The 14,101-nt window shown below is 42.3% G+C and overlaps 1 long non-coding RNA gene across 1 annotated transcript; it reads right to left on the reverse strand.

Moving 5' to 3' along the window:
• Positions 1-373: 373 nt before the first annotated feature.
• On the reverse strand, positions 374-6,980 carry LOC127614248 (uncharacterized). Its single transcript, XR_007966431.1, has 3 exons — positions 5,821-6,980; positions 3,720-3,915; positions 374-3,632 (listed from the first exon to the last, which is right to left on the reverse strand). It is a non-coding gene; the product is annotated as an uncharacterized LOC127614248 (long non-coding RNA).
• Between the last annotated feature and the right edge of the window lie 7,121 nt (positions 6,981-14,101).

A 14,101-nucleotide genomic window follows, 5' to 3' on the forward strand; every position in this document is an offset into this window, starting at 1 on the left:
TCTAAAAAATGGCACTCTCTATTAAGGTCTAACAGGGGTTTTCACGCCCCATTTTGAAAAAATCGTCCATAAAGGACCCCAAGCTGTCCATAACGGCGCCTAAATAAAATAACAAAAGTAGTGTATGTTTATGTACAGTAAAATATTTTCTAATTGGTTTAAAATAGATGTGTTTGAAGTAACTCTAAAATAAAACGCACTTTCTATATCGTTAAAAAAGATTCCGACACTCTGAAACAATCGTCCTAAAAGGACCCCTAGCTGTCCATATGAGCGCCTAAATACAATAACGAAAGTAGTGTAGGCGTGTGTCCTGTAAAATATTTTCAATTGGTTAAACTGTACTGGCCATTCATGTTCATCCACTTAAAAAAAAAAACAGTTCAGGTGTGTCAATGCAATGTAATGAAACTTCCCATGGGAGTGATTTTGTGTCTGACTGGGACTGATATGATAATAATGTGTGTGATTAATCATCGTTATTTATCTTTAGCAACGTCACAGCTAGCTATGACTGACCCTAATAAAGGTCTAAATTTCTTCTCTTGTATTTAAAGGTCATATGTGTACATATAAAGGAAGAGCTGTAAAGCTCACTGGTGTTTGCTTAGTGAATGAGTCAGTCATGCATGTGAAGAAGATGTAGCTGCAAAAAATTTTTAAAAATGGATTTTTTCTTAAAATCTCGCTGTGATTATGCAAACTTCCAGGCCGGCGTGATGCGCACTGCAAAGGCCAATCAAGCCCTCACAAAAAAGGGACAAATTACCATATTCAAGGAACAAAATGGCCGCCTTAATTGCAGCTGCATCAAGGCTGTGTTCTTCACGCCTCCTCATCACCCTTTTCTCCTCCATCACCAGATGTTCTTCTTTTTTTGTTTTTCTTTTGCATTTCACTTCATTCCTCCTCCAATCACTCAGTCATCAGATGGCTATTGTGCAGACATAGGTGGGGGTGCAAGAGCTTGTAGGGCTCAAACAAGGGCTGTCATCATCCTACCACAGAACACAATGCCAATAATATCAGGCTGGCACACTTGGCTTGTCAGCCTTTCTTTTGTGTCGTTCATACATTCCCATTGTGATTGTTTCTTGATGTCTTTTGTCCAAAAGTTCATCTCCATCTTTCTGACTGCTCGCTTGTCAGTTTACTGTCCTTATTGTTGTTCTGTGAGTCAAGGAAACATTCTGGTTACACATGAACAAGCCAACTCTGATAGCCTGTTATCCTAATAACGTTCTTAAACTTCTCTTTTATGATTCATCATCTTCCAGGTCCTTTACATCATAATTAAACTCCTCTGGTGATTTAATGTAATAGTTCTTTTTTTTTGTGCTCTAATAACATTTGTCAATGTACTCTTGTAAAGCTTATCATTTTCTTCATTCTCCTTAGTTCTTGTAGAAGTTTATTAGAAAGTAGAAGACATCAGTGTCCTTAATTTTGCAGGTAATAATGCATGCATCTTTAATGAATACTGCAATGCAAGAGGAAGGTTAGTAATGATCCAACTTAGGACTTCCCAGGTGGAGGTTTGTCATTTTACGATGAAAAGCAGCTTAGCCTCCAGTCGAAGTGTCTCCTCTGACTCCAAGCAGTCAACACATCCCGTTGTGAATTTGCCTCCTACGTTCACTGCCATCATTGCAAACAATGTCAGAGACACTGTACTGTCACCGTTTGTCGTCTGCCATTGTTACTCCTAGTTTGTCTTCCCTTGCTCTCGCCGAGGTGTTGACGGCATTCGCACTGCGCCAACGATGAGACGGAATCAGTCACGCTTGCGCTGTGAGCGCAAGAAGGGAAGGAGGGAGAAGGGTGGTTGTGAAAGAGTCTCAGGTGCCTTAAACAGTTGTGCATCGGAGATAAGCCGAGGTCTTGACTGCTGTTAGGCGGAATTTCCATACAGTCGGAATACTTGACGCCAATCTGCCGCGGGGAACAGCTGGAAGTTTCTCTATGAGATTAAACCGCTCCATCCTGTTATTCACTAATTGTATTGTATTGTGGTATAAGTCGAATAGAAAAGTTTTGAAGAGATAAAATGCATGGAGGGGTCATAAATTGATTCAAAAACTAGACTAGGAATTAACACGATGGGACTGGCTAATCGATCGGCAGAGATGTGTTCTTTTGACGCTGAAATGGTAAGCACACTGTCGTCGATGAGCGAGCTCCATAAAGCCAAACATGTTCTGCAAACCCAAAGTTGGATGTTTGATTCCCAGTCTCTCCATCATGAGGTACCTACGATGCAACTAGGCAGTCTGACAGTCTTTTCTGTAGTACTATTTAGGACATCCAATCATGTTCCTTTCACCTGCAGGTTCAGAATCAGATTGCATTTTATTTGTATATATATTTTTGATTAGACGAAGCTATGGCTTGACATAAATCTAGTTCCTTGGCCCAAAGGTTCTACGAAAGGAAAGCAATATATTTAGACATGGTTTTGGCCTGATATGTGAGTTTTTCAGGAAATCATGAAGGAAAAATTCAAAGCTCCAATTGGTGACCCATGATGACATTCACACATATATCATGTTAGTTTATGAACAATTGAAAAGTAAGTTTTCCAAATTATTTTATCCATTCAGTGCATTATAGTGCAAGTTTAAATGATCTTTGTTCCATGAGGCGACACCTCAGGCAAATATTTACATCTGTGTTGATCTGTGGGCTGTTATGCGCGGGATCACTTGTCCCCTATTTGTGTTTAACATTTTTTTTTTATTTGACAGCTTGTGCTTTTCACCCCACCACCATCACTTTGTTCCTGTAAGTATTGAGGGAATTTGTGCACCAATTAAAGCGACCTGTCACGTTTTTTTTTTTTTCCCCCAGTCATTCGCTGATGCTCAAACAGGGATTTCTACGGCGTGCTGATCGAGTGCTAAATATGCTCCCTCTGCTCTCCTCATAAAGAATAAGCGATTAAATGTGCCTTGTTCCCAGCGACACGTTAATAGTGTGATAAATCCAGTTAGGAAGATGTGATTTTTAAAAGCAGCCCAAAGACATTTACAGCGCGCCGCACAAGCGTGACTTATTACTACATATTGCAGATAGATCTAGTGGAAAACAACAACAAACGTGCCTTAGCCAGATTGCGCGCGCGGCTGAATTAACAGCAGGGCGCTTCATAGTCTTATAGATACATGTCAATGTGTTCAGATTAGGAGGCCTGCACAGAAAATGGCCTCTTAATTAATAATGCTTGACGAGGCTTCTGGTGGCAAGCTAAAGGCTCATTAGAAGACACTAACGAGTCCCCGGTAGCGGAAGATGTTGCTTTCCAATAAAGAACGGACTAATTGGCTGATTACAGTCATAGTCATATTCTAAAACTGGAAGGCAGCTTCCATATTTTTTTTTTTTTTAGAATCACTTACATTTGACAGGCTTGTTAACAAAAATCTTCTCTTATGCTGTGTTTTTACGTTTCTTCTTGTCTCTTTTCAAGATCTTTAAACCATCAACCTACCCATTTGGAAACACCGCTCATTTTTTGATACCAATGCAAGGGTGCCAAAACATAGAAGAATGAAAGTGGAAGGAAAAAAAGAAGAATGAACGTTTGCTTGGGAGAATTTTGCGACTCTTCTCAGAGTTTTCGTCACACTTGCGAGCTAAAAAAAAAAAAAAGAAGAAACGGGATGTCAGGCAACAGGACATATAAGCAAAAGAAGAGAAAACAAGACAGCACTGTGGCTTACCCGAAAGGAAGTCTGGGCCGGTGGACCCACGTGGCAGGCAGAAAAGGTGTAGGACTGTGACACCAGAACTGTGTGCACGGTCATCCATCACCGTGGCAACCCGGCCTGTCAGGGCCGCAAACTTGGGGGGGGGGGGGCAGTGCCGGGGCAGATGGGAAGGGAGGACGAGACCATAGTATCCTCCTTCAGCGCCAGTCTGAGGTAGGGAGGCGGGACGGAGGCCAGGATGAGCACGCTCATAAACACACACACGCATTCAAGGTAGAATAGGGGCTAAAATGTGTGATGACCCGCGACCTTCGATGTCTCTGTGTCCACTCCACAGAGAAGACTGTCTGGAAGAGATGCAGCACATCCATCATCACAGCCCTCATGACTCTGCTGACAACCAAAGTCTAGCTCAAGTGCATACGCGTGTGCGTGAGAGAGAGAGAGAGAGAGAGCATGAACTCTTTTTGAAGGCTTGCTGTGTCCTAAAGCCAGGATTATAGAATATCATGTTTCTATGAGGCGGCCCGGTAGTCCAGTGGTTAGCACGTTGGCTTCACAGTGCAGAGGTACCGGGTTCGATTCCAGCTCCGGCCTCCCTGTGTGGAGTTTGCATGTTCTCCCCGGGTCTGCGTGGGTTTTCTCCGGGTGCTCCGGTTTCCTCCCACATTCCAAAAACATGCGTGGCAGGCTGATTGAACACTCTGAATTGTCCCTAGGTGTGAGTGTGAGTGCGAATGGTTGTTCGTTTCTGTGTGCCCTGCGATTGGCTGGCAACCGATTCAGGGTGTCCCCCGCCTACTGCCCGAAGACAGCTGGGATAGGCTCCAGCACCCCCCGCGACCCTAGTGAGGATCAAGCGGCTCGGAAGATGGATGAAAGATGAATGAAAATGTTTCTATGACTCTAACTTTTTTCAAGATTAAAATATGTGTCTATTGTACACTATTCTTGATTTAAATTGAAGTTTCTACATGTTTGTAGATGCAAAAAGCCATCCTTAAAACCATGCTGATGGCATATTTCCTTCACTTTTGCCTCTGTAAAATATATCATATTGAGCCACTTCTCTCAGTCATAGAATATTAGTGATGTGTAACTTTTGAATATTTTTTTTCTGTTAACAATTTATCAGTACAGGAAATTATAAGATATCCTTTATTCGTCCTACACTGGGGAAATTTACAGCCTCCAGCAGCAAGAATGTATGTAGAAAGAAGAAAGGAGAAAGAGAAAAAAAAAACAACAAACATTTTTCAATTAAATACAATATGAACACAAATGGATAAATCGCAGTAGTATTTACAATTTTCCTTCACATCATTTAATTATTATTATTATTATGATTGTTATTTTTTATTCATCAGCCTGACAGCAGTCGGTAGTCGGTAGTCGGTATCTTATGCTCTTTCATCGCATGAAGTGTATACAGTAGTGAGCCTCTTTAAAATCATTTGCGTCTATTCAAATAATACCGTATTTTTGTATGACTGGCTTTTATTTAATCACGGCTACTTCTTCCATTGCTGTCATGATTTTCATCCGATGTGTTGACTTACACAAGCTAATGATCAAAGTTAGATGCAGAGGGCACTCATTGGTGACTTTCTTACCATTTCAAAACATCCATTAAATGACCACGGAGGATTGTTAGTGAATTAAGCAAGCACAGATAAACACTTAGTGAGCAGATTATCAAGTACTGTATGAGCAAATAAGCAGGAGCGGCATCCCACTCAATTAAAGAACAGCTTATCTGTGATTCAACAGTTCATGAAAAGCTGTTGTGGTTAAGTCCAAGTCCCTCAGGTGCACCAATTCTCCACCCCCCACCCCGCCCCTCACCCCCACTTCTTCAGAGTAATTGCATTTGTTTTATTCACAATAAATAACGCTGCTCAGCATTGAGTTACTTCTGTGTCAGACGTGCTTGCGTCACCAAAGTGGGAATGTAACACTTCATTGCATCTCGATGCACTTGAAGTCAGCGCCGTTAGATTGCCGGGCGAGATTAAAATGTAACTCGGTTTGTAGTCTGCGTGGGAAAAACGATCATCCCGGTGTCGCGCAACACTGCGATATTGATATTGCAGGAGAACGGCATTCACGTCACCCTGCTCGATGTTGACTGATGCGCAACATGCGGTGCCGCAGTCGAGGATCACTTTGAGGCCCCGTTGTCAAGAGCCGACCACCTTAGGGTCAGTGATGCAGGCCACTGAGCAGCAAATGCCTTGGAAGACACAACGCAATGAAATAATTACATCATGAATAATAACAAATGAAATGCTAGGTATTGTCGCAGGGGAGGGGAAAGCGCCAAAAGACAAGAGAAAGGAGTTTAAAGGAAATTTAAACACTTGCAAAAAATGGATCGCAAAGTCCTGTCGGGAGCCTCCCAGCAACATCTAATGATAGACTAAACAGCTCTTCTGGAACAGTGCTTGTTCCAGCACATTTCAAAGTGCGACGAGGGTAGTGATGCAATCACAACCTACAGAGGTGCCCCCCTCCTCCCCCCTCCACAGGCAAGCACATGTTTTTTGTGTCCCTGTGACCGATGCACTTGGACAGACTTTATATGGCAGGAACTTAACAATTCCACCATTTAGCACATTTGAGTTATTTGGGCAGAACTCATCGGGGCATATGTTTTGAACAGACACGGAAGAAATACTTGACAGTCCATTAAAGCTCTTCACAAACTCAACAGGCACCAATGAGGTTGCATTAGTGCAAAACCAGACCGAAAGCTGGCACCGTTTTTGTCTTTCTGGGAAGTGGCCACTCCTGGGGAGGTTTGTCACTGTTCCATGCTTGCTCCATTTGTAAATAAATGGTTCTCATCATGATTTGCTCAAGTCCTGAAGATTTGGGAATGACTTGCTAACCGTTTCCAGACTGAGAGATGGTCAATTAGTTTTTCTTTGGGTTATGGACTTTTGTTGCTGCTTTTTGAGATCTTTGCTTTGGGCTGACATCATTTTGACAGACAGGATGTATTTAGGGGATTTAACTGGTCGGGGGGTAATCCGGCTTGGGTGTGGTCAATGAAAATGAACTGAAAAAGGTTGACTCCGTTAAATCGAATAAGGGGGAAAATACTTCTTCCAAATGCGGTCAGGCTTTGAATAATTTTGAAATGATTATTTAAAAACTGAATCTTATTGTTCCTGACGTTATCCTTGTCTGAGCTTTGCATTAGTTTGATGATCTGAAACATTTAAGTGGGGGAAACTATGAAAAAAAAAAGAATTATACTTCATGGTGCTCCATGCCTGTCACGTTGTGCCCGAAGCGATAAAATGATCGCTTCGTGCACAACAAGATAAGGAGGTGGATCCCCGAAATAGCAGACAAAGAAAAGATGGTCCGAGAACAAATGAGTTTTAATACAAAACACAAAATACCCGTCCGGGAGCAACAAACAGAAAACGCTGGTCAAAATCAGGACCAGGAATAAAAGGAAGTAACAGAAAACGCTTGCGAGAAAATGGCTAGGAATATAGTTGGCAACAATCGGAATTAATAAGAGTAGATTTTACGACGCGCAATCACAGCCACAAGGCTACACGGCAACGAATAGATTAGGACAGCAATCGAGAGAATTGGCACGGCGTGGAATACTCCGGCAGTAAGTCAACTGCCCGAGCACAAAGATAAAGCCTGTGTAATCAGTCCTTAATGGGTGACAGGTGTGTCGGCGGTAGGCAGGAAAAGCCTGCCCCCTGCTGGCAAACCCGGGACGTGACAATGCCCATAGTGTAAAAATGCTTTTTTTTAAAAAAACAAATAAGGTAGCTAAACAAATGACATCATGAGTTTGATCGATTGCTCGTTTTTGTAATCACATGCAAAATTGAAACCATTTCTGACTACTCCGGAGATTACTGTAAATCACTTTGTGATCAGCATCGTGAGCTAGGTACTGGCTGAAGCGTGAAAAACTGCAAAGAAAGTATGCTTTTATTGCCGCATTAGTATGTGGCTCACGTCCTGCTGATACACTGCTAATTAGCCTCAAGCTCAGAACGGGCACGCTTCCAATTAGTGGTCGATGTGCCCTTTTCAGTACACCACCGTCACAATCCTGAGTGTGTGTGTGCGTGCAGTGACAAGCGGGTAGTGCCGGAATCTCAGCAGAGAGGTGAATGTGATTCAGTTTTTGGTTGTTTTATTTTCAGGGCTGTACAGAGCAAAAGTGTCTGGCTAGCAGATTTCATCTATCCATTTTCTAATCTGTTTATCCTCACGAGGGACGCGGGCGGGCCGGAGCCAATCCCAGCTCTCTTCGGGTAGTGGGGAGGGGGAGGGGGGCACACCCTGAAGTAGTTACCAGCCAATCACAGGGGCACACATAGACGAATTACCATCCGCGCTCACACTCACACCGAGGGACAATTTAGGATCTTCCCATTAACCTGCCATGCACCTTAATGCATGTAAATTTGAAAAAAAAATCATTAGCAATCAGTCAATTTTTTTTTCAATGAAAAAAAGAACAATTTGACAAAAATGGACAAAACCCTTTCATGCCTCATGTTGTTGGCTTGATTGGGCTCTGAGCCAAATGCTAATTAAAGCACTGTTAATAAAGTCTTTTTCGTGGCAACAGTTTCCAGTGTGGATTTAAATATTCCAAATCTAATTGATCTCAGGGGGAAAGTTTGTTTTGAATGAAAGAAACTACAGTCACACAAAACATCCGAGGTTTACTGGGTTTTGCTTTTGCTCCTCTTCTCTGTTCTCTTCCCTCGACGGTCAGCTCATTCGTCTTGAGGCTTTCTCAGATGTCAGAGCGACGCGTGGCTCAATCGATCAGTGAGACCAACTGCCCTTTATTTCTGTGTGTGTCTGCGTGTGTGTGCGCGCACACATGCGTGTATATATATATATATATATATATATATATATATATATATATTCTCATCATTGACTGATGATATATATATATATATATATATATATATATATATATATATATATATATATATGTGTGTATGTATAATCCGAAATGCGTGGGGGAAATAAAATGCTATTTTACGTATTATATATTCTTTAAATATACTGTACGTATTACATGTTCTTTAAATTAATCTGTAATCAGTAGTTTTTTTTCTGCCAAAAATGGGCATCGGCATTGGCATAAAAATAAAAAATCCATATCATTCGGGACCTAGTTTATACATTACATTACTGACATATTTTATTGTATAATTGTGTCTAACAAATAATTGCAGATATTATTGATCTCAATTTGAAATTTTATTTTGAAAAGTCGACCCACTGACAAAGTAAAATGAACACGTTGGTATCTTTGCCCGGCGGGTCATGGCAGAACATTGCCATCAACTGTCATAAGAACAACTCTTTGGCAATTCTCTATACTGATTGCCTCTCATAGTGTCGATTTGAAGCCGACCCAGCAGCAGATGCACGGTTAAAAAAAGAAAGAAAGAAAAAAAGAGATACATGAATAAAAAAAAATTCCTTGAAATAACTGATTTGGGTGATTTTGGATCCTTGGCAAAAGGTCGGCAGCCACTGAGTGCTTTCCAGATTAGAAATGTGGCAGGTGATGAGGCGGCAGGCAGCTTTTTCACCCATCAAATCAGTCTGAGAGCGGCATCAAATCAGTGCATCTATGCGAGTCCCACGGTGCAAATCACTGCTGCAAATGAGAGCGGCTAACAAAGCGCACGATAGATAGTCAACCAGAATAATACAAAAGAGAGCGAGGGAGAGACAAACAGGCTATAAAATAACAACAGAAAATATAAAACATGTTTCAGTGTTTCACTAAATCAATATTTTTGCTTGGACACAGCTGGCCAGTCACAGCACAGAACAATAGTCTGATAACTTTTGGATTTGAGAAATCTTAAGTTTGATATATTTTTCTCTTTCACATCTTACAGTGGACGTAGTGAACAGTTGTTCAAAAACAAAAAAATACCAAGTGCTGCTTCAAGTTATTTAGTGTCATTCCTATTTCAGTTTACAATCAAACTAAACATCAAACAAAAACAATAAACCAAACCACATAACTTACCAGCGGCTGCTAGCTTAATGCTAACACACGATACAAAATGATTTTACATCTACCTTTCAGTGGGAAAAGATTATTTGAGATATTATTTTTCTCAAATTAGGAGTGAAACAATGAAAAAAATTCAACTTGTATGTCAAGGCACCACTGAACATAATGACATACAGTAAGGTTGTTCACCAAATGCAAACCAGCCAAGCTAACGAGGCTAGCTATGGTTGCTACTGTATGTTGGTTTCGGCCTGTCGTGGATGCAACCTTCAGAGGCAAACAACACGTCACCCACTACCTGTTTTTTTTTTCTCAAAAACTGTATATATTTCTGAGAATACCTCACACCTCATATAGCAACAGTAACCAAGGGGGGGGGGGGGGGGGGGTGTGTCATGAAATGCCAATTAAACCAGATGCTTGCTGCCCTCAAATCTGGCCGTCTTTTGTATGTTTTTGTTGCAACTGCAGCGCGATAACAATTGAAGCAAACTCCTGCCAATCACCGTCACGCTCAATCAAACTTAATTGACTTTCCCGCATTAAGACGTTATAGCTTTTCAAGTGAACACCATTTTGCCGTCTGTTATTGTTAAGAAAAAAAGAGCTGTGGAAAAAAGAAAAAAAATAATCCAGTCGGAATGTTTAACCTTTCCAAACGCCTGCCCGGCTCTCTGGAGCGGATCGTACCTGCACTCTTGCTTCTGTTTATTCCCGTCTTGTTCTTGTGGCTGTTGGGAGAGGAAAAAAAAAAAGAAATGTATTTTTTTTTCTTTGACAGGAATCCCATAACAGCTGTCAGAGACATTTAAATAAAAAAAAAAAAGCAAAATGCAACATCGTCTGGAGTTGAGGGTGAATAAGAAAACGAAATACTGTATATGGTGTTGTCTCCTACTGACTTGCGTGTGGACGAGGCATAAAACGGGAAGCTGTGACAGAACTGGGCTGATTGAAGGTTTGGGAGGAAAAGCATTTCGTGGAAAGCTTACAAAATAAGTCTCCTTAAGAAAGCACATTTAATGAGGGATTTGAAAATACATTTCAACTTTTAACCCGGGTTTCTTCTCATCAGGTTGCGCTGACACTTACTGCAGATGAAATGAGAACAATTTAGAAGTCAACCAGTGTCACGGAATTGCTCGTGTTCCACTTTAGAGGTTCCACCTTCACGTTTCTGCAGGAGACTTTAGATGAAATATTCGAATGCAGATTCAATCTGAAGTTTTTTCCGCTTGTGCAGACTTTTGGGGACCCGTTACAGGAAGTTGATGCATGCCGGCATGTATCATCAATGACAATAGAAGAAACAAAAAGCGGAAGATGAAACAACGCGAGGAGACGCCGTGGCACAGCAGGACACGATGAGATGAAGAGGAGGCAAACCAAAACCAAAGTTGACGTGGTTCAATTATGGATGAGTAAAATATCACGCGGAACAGAACTGGATTTTCAGCGATCTCATTTCTCCCAAATGCTAAAGACTGCGCCGTTCAGTTTGGTTCATCGTAGTCCGGTAATGGCGACGGTGATGAGATACTTTTGAGTTTTTGTCATCATTTAGAGCAGGCATGTCCAAAGTCCGGCCCGGGGGCCAAATCCGGCCCGCGGTCGAATTTCATCCGGCCCTCGACCCCCGTCATAAAATCAGTGCCGTCTGGCCCGCCGGTTGGGCGCAATGGAACACGTGTTGCATTGACTGAGGTCTCGTAGACTGGTGAGTGATGTTTCAGAGAGTACTGCTTCCCTCTAGTGGCTAAATGAGTAATAGCATTCACTAAATGAGTAATAGCATTTAGACACTAGAGGGCATCACTCACGAGTTAACAAGACATCACTCCGTGTTTATATTGACTGATATGTCATATTGCAAATGATCCTTGCAGTTGTGGATATGTGTATTGCTTGTTCATTTCCCTGTTGTTCGAGTCAAAGGTTTTGTGACTATTGAAAAGTCATGGTGATACATTTTATGTTTCAAATCAATCAATTTGCACTCAGGAGACTTTTGTTTAAGAAAAAGTCAAGTGAATAAGCAGTTGCATGTGATATACCTGTTTCAAATGAACCAAAAGAAATTCTTAAGATTGTTGATTTTAAAATAAAAATGGAAATGTGAAACAGACTGGCTTACCAAAATTTGTTGAACAATATTGTTGTTCAATGTAAAGAATGTCAGCCAAGGTCGGCCCCCCGACATTTTACCACATAAAATCTGGCCCCCTTGGCAAAAGGTTTGGACACCCCTGATTTAGAGCAACAGTTCCTTCTGTTAGTTTTGTAGCTTGGCTGCTCCATGAACCGCCATGTCAATCAAAGTTGGACATCGTGTCCCCCCTTCAGGTGCAGCGGGTGACCGGCAGATGGAGTCGGACCGTACCAACTTGCTGACCACCTGCTCCTGCGATGCGGGTAGGGCCTCTAAATCCCTCTGCCGCTCGGCTAATCTCCCTTTTGCCACTTTCAGTGCCAGATACGACCTCGTCCGTCCCTCGTCGCCATCACCAGAAATGTCTCGGAAAAAGGAAAGAGGGTTGGCACATCAATCGCAGGCAGGAGTTGGCGAGATGATTTGTGACAGCGCGATACTCCCTAATGCGATTTCCCCTCCGCCCGGCCTCCTGCTGCGTCAACACGAAGGCTCCGCCGCTTCCAATGCGGCATTGTCGATATTTTGCGATTTACCTTTTGCTGCACGCATACCAACTCACTTATCACTTTGTCACGCACAACACCTGCCTTCACGCCGCTTTGTTATTTTGCTCCCGTTAATACGCTTGCCTCTCCACCTGCTTCTTTTCAGCCGAGGCCTCAAATCGCAATCTACTCCGCGGAGATGGAGCGCCGGACAGAAAATAGAAGTACAGAAGAACAAATGAAATAGAAGAGGAATGAATCTGGGATAAAGGGATGGGGGGGGATTCTCGTTTCTCGTTTCATGGATTTTTTTTTTCAATCTTTTGACAAAATACGTTGCCAAGTGATGACAGGCTAATATCGCTCATGGTAAATTGATGAAACTTTGTTTGCCTGAGAAATGCGGCGCACTCGGAGAACAACTGTAGGCAAACAAAATGAAATTTTTACGGCAGACTCGCATTTGCTGATGGTGCTGACACAACAAAAACTGCAGTACTGTTCTAATTTTCATGAAAATGTTGCTGACTATGAAGTATTTGTACTTCACTCCCTACCACAATTGGTGAACAAGCATTCACTGGTCTGTGAACTAGTAATTTTTTTCCGAACTAATCTCGACCAGTACTGCCCATCAAATCCGCAATGTTTCAGCGAAATATAACGGACTCATGTCAGTGCCCATTAACAGCAAAGGGTTTTTGTCTCCAAGCAAGGTTGAATGCAATTGGAGGCCGCGCGCTGCCTGACTGACCAGTCGAGTTTAACCGAGCGTGAATGACGAGCCATCAGCGCAAGGCCCTCAAGACTGGCAGATGCTAATTTAGGACCATAATAAAGCACGCATGCAAGAAGCCCAAACAGTTTTAAAAAAAACAAAAAAAACATAATCCAGTCGTTAGCAAACAGGAGACAGACTAATAGTTTGCACAGGTTTCAATCTAACGCCAACTTGGGTCACTTAAACCCTGACATATATTACTGTTCATTTTCAAGAATCTCATCATAATTGTCACGGTCAAATTATGAAATGGGGTGGCCCAGCGGTCGACTGGTTAACCCGTCGGCCTCACGGTGCAGAGGCGCAGGTTTTGATTCCGGATCAGGCCTTCCTGGGTGGAGTTTGCATGTTCTCCCAGTGCCTGGATGGGTTTTTTCCGGGTATTCCGGTTTCCTCCCACATTCCAAAAACATGCGTGGCAGGTTAATGGAACACTCTAAATTGTCCCGAGGTGTGAGTGCGGATGGTTGTTTGTCTTCTCCTTGGGTAAGTTCTCCTGAAGCCCCCCCCATTAAAAAAAAAAAAAAAAAATTATATATATATATATATTCATTCATTCATCTTCCGTACCGCTTGATCCTCACTAGGGTCGCGGGGGGTGCTGGAGCCTATCCCAGCCGTCTTCGGGCAGTAGGCGGGGGACACCCTGAATCGGTTGCCAGCCAATCGCAGGGCACACAGAAACAAACAACCATTCGCACTCACACTCACACCTAGGGACAATTTACTGCTTGGTGCTTTCTACCGCCTTATTACTTATTACTTATTACTGATTCGTCTTACTGTTTATTGTATATGTTAAATCGCTCCATGTACAGCACTTTGTATGCAGCGATGGCTGTTTGAAAGTGCTCTATAAATACTGTTGACTTGACTTGACTTGACTTGAATTTAGAGTGTTCAATCAGCCTGCCACGCATGTTTTTGGAATGTGGG

The sequence above is a fragment of the Hippocampus zosterae genome, chromosome 14 (assembly GCF_025434085.1).
Source record: "Hippocampus zosterae strain Florida chromosome 14, ASM2543408v3, whole genome shotgun sequence".
Classification (NCBI taxonomy): domain Eukaryota; kingdom Metazoa; phylum Chordata; class Actinopteri; order Syngnathiformes; family Syngnathidae; genus Hippocampus; species Hippocampus zosterae.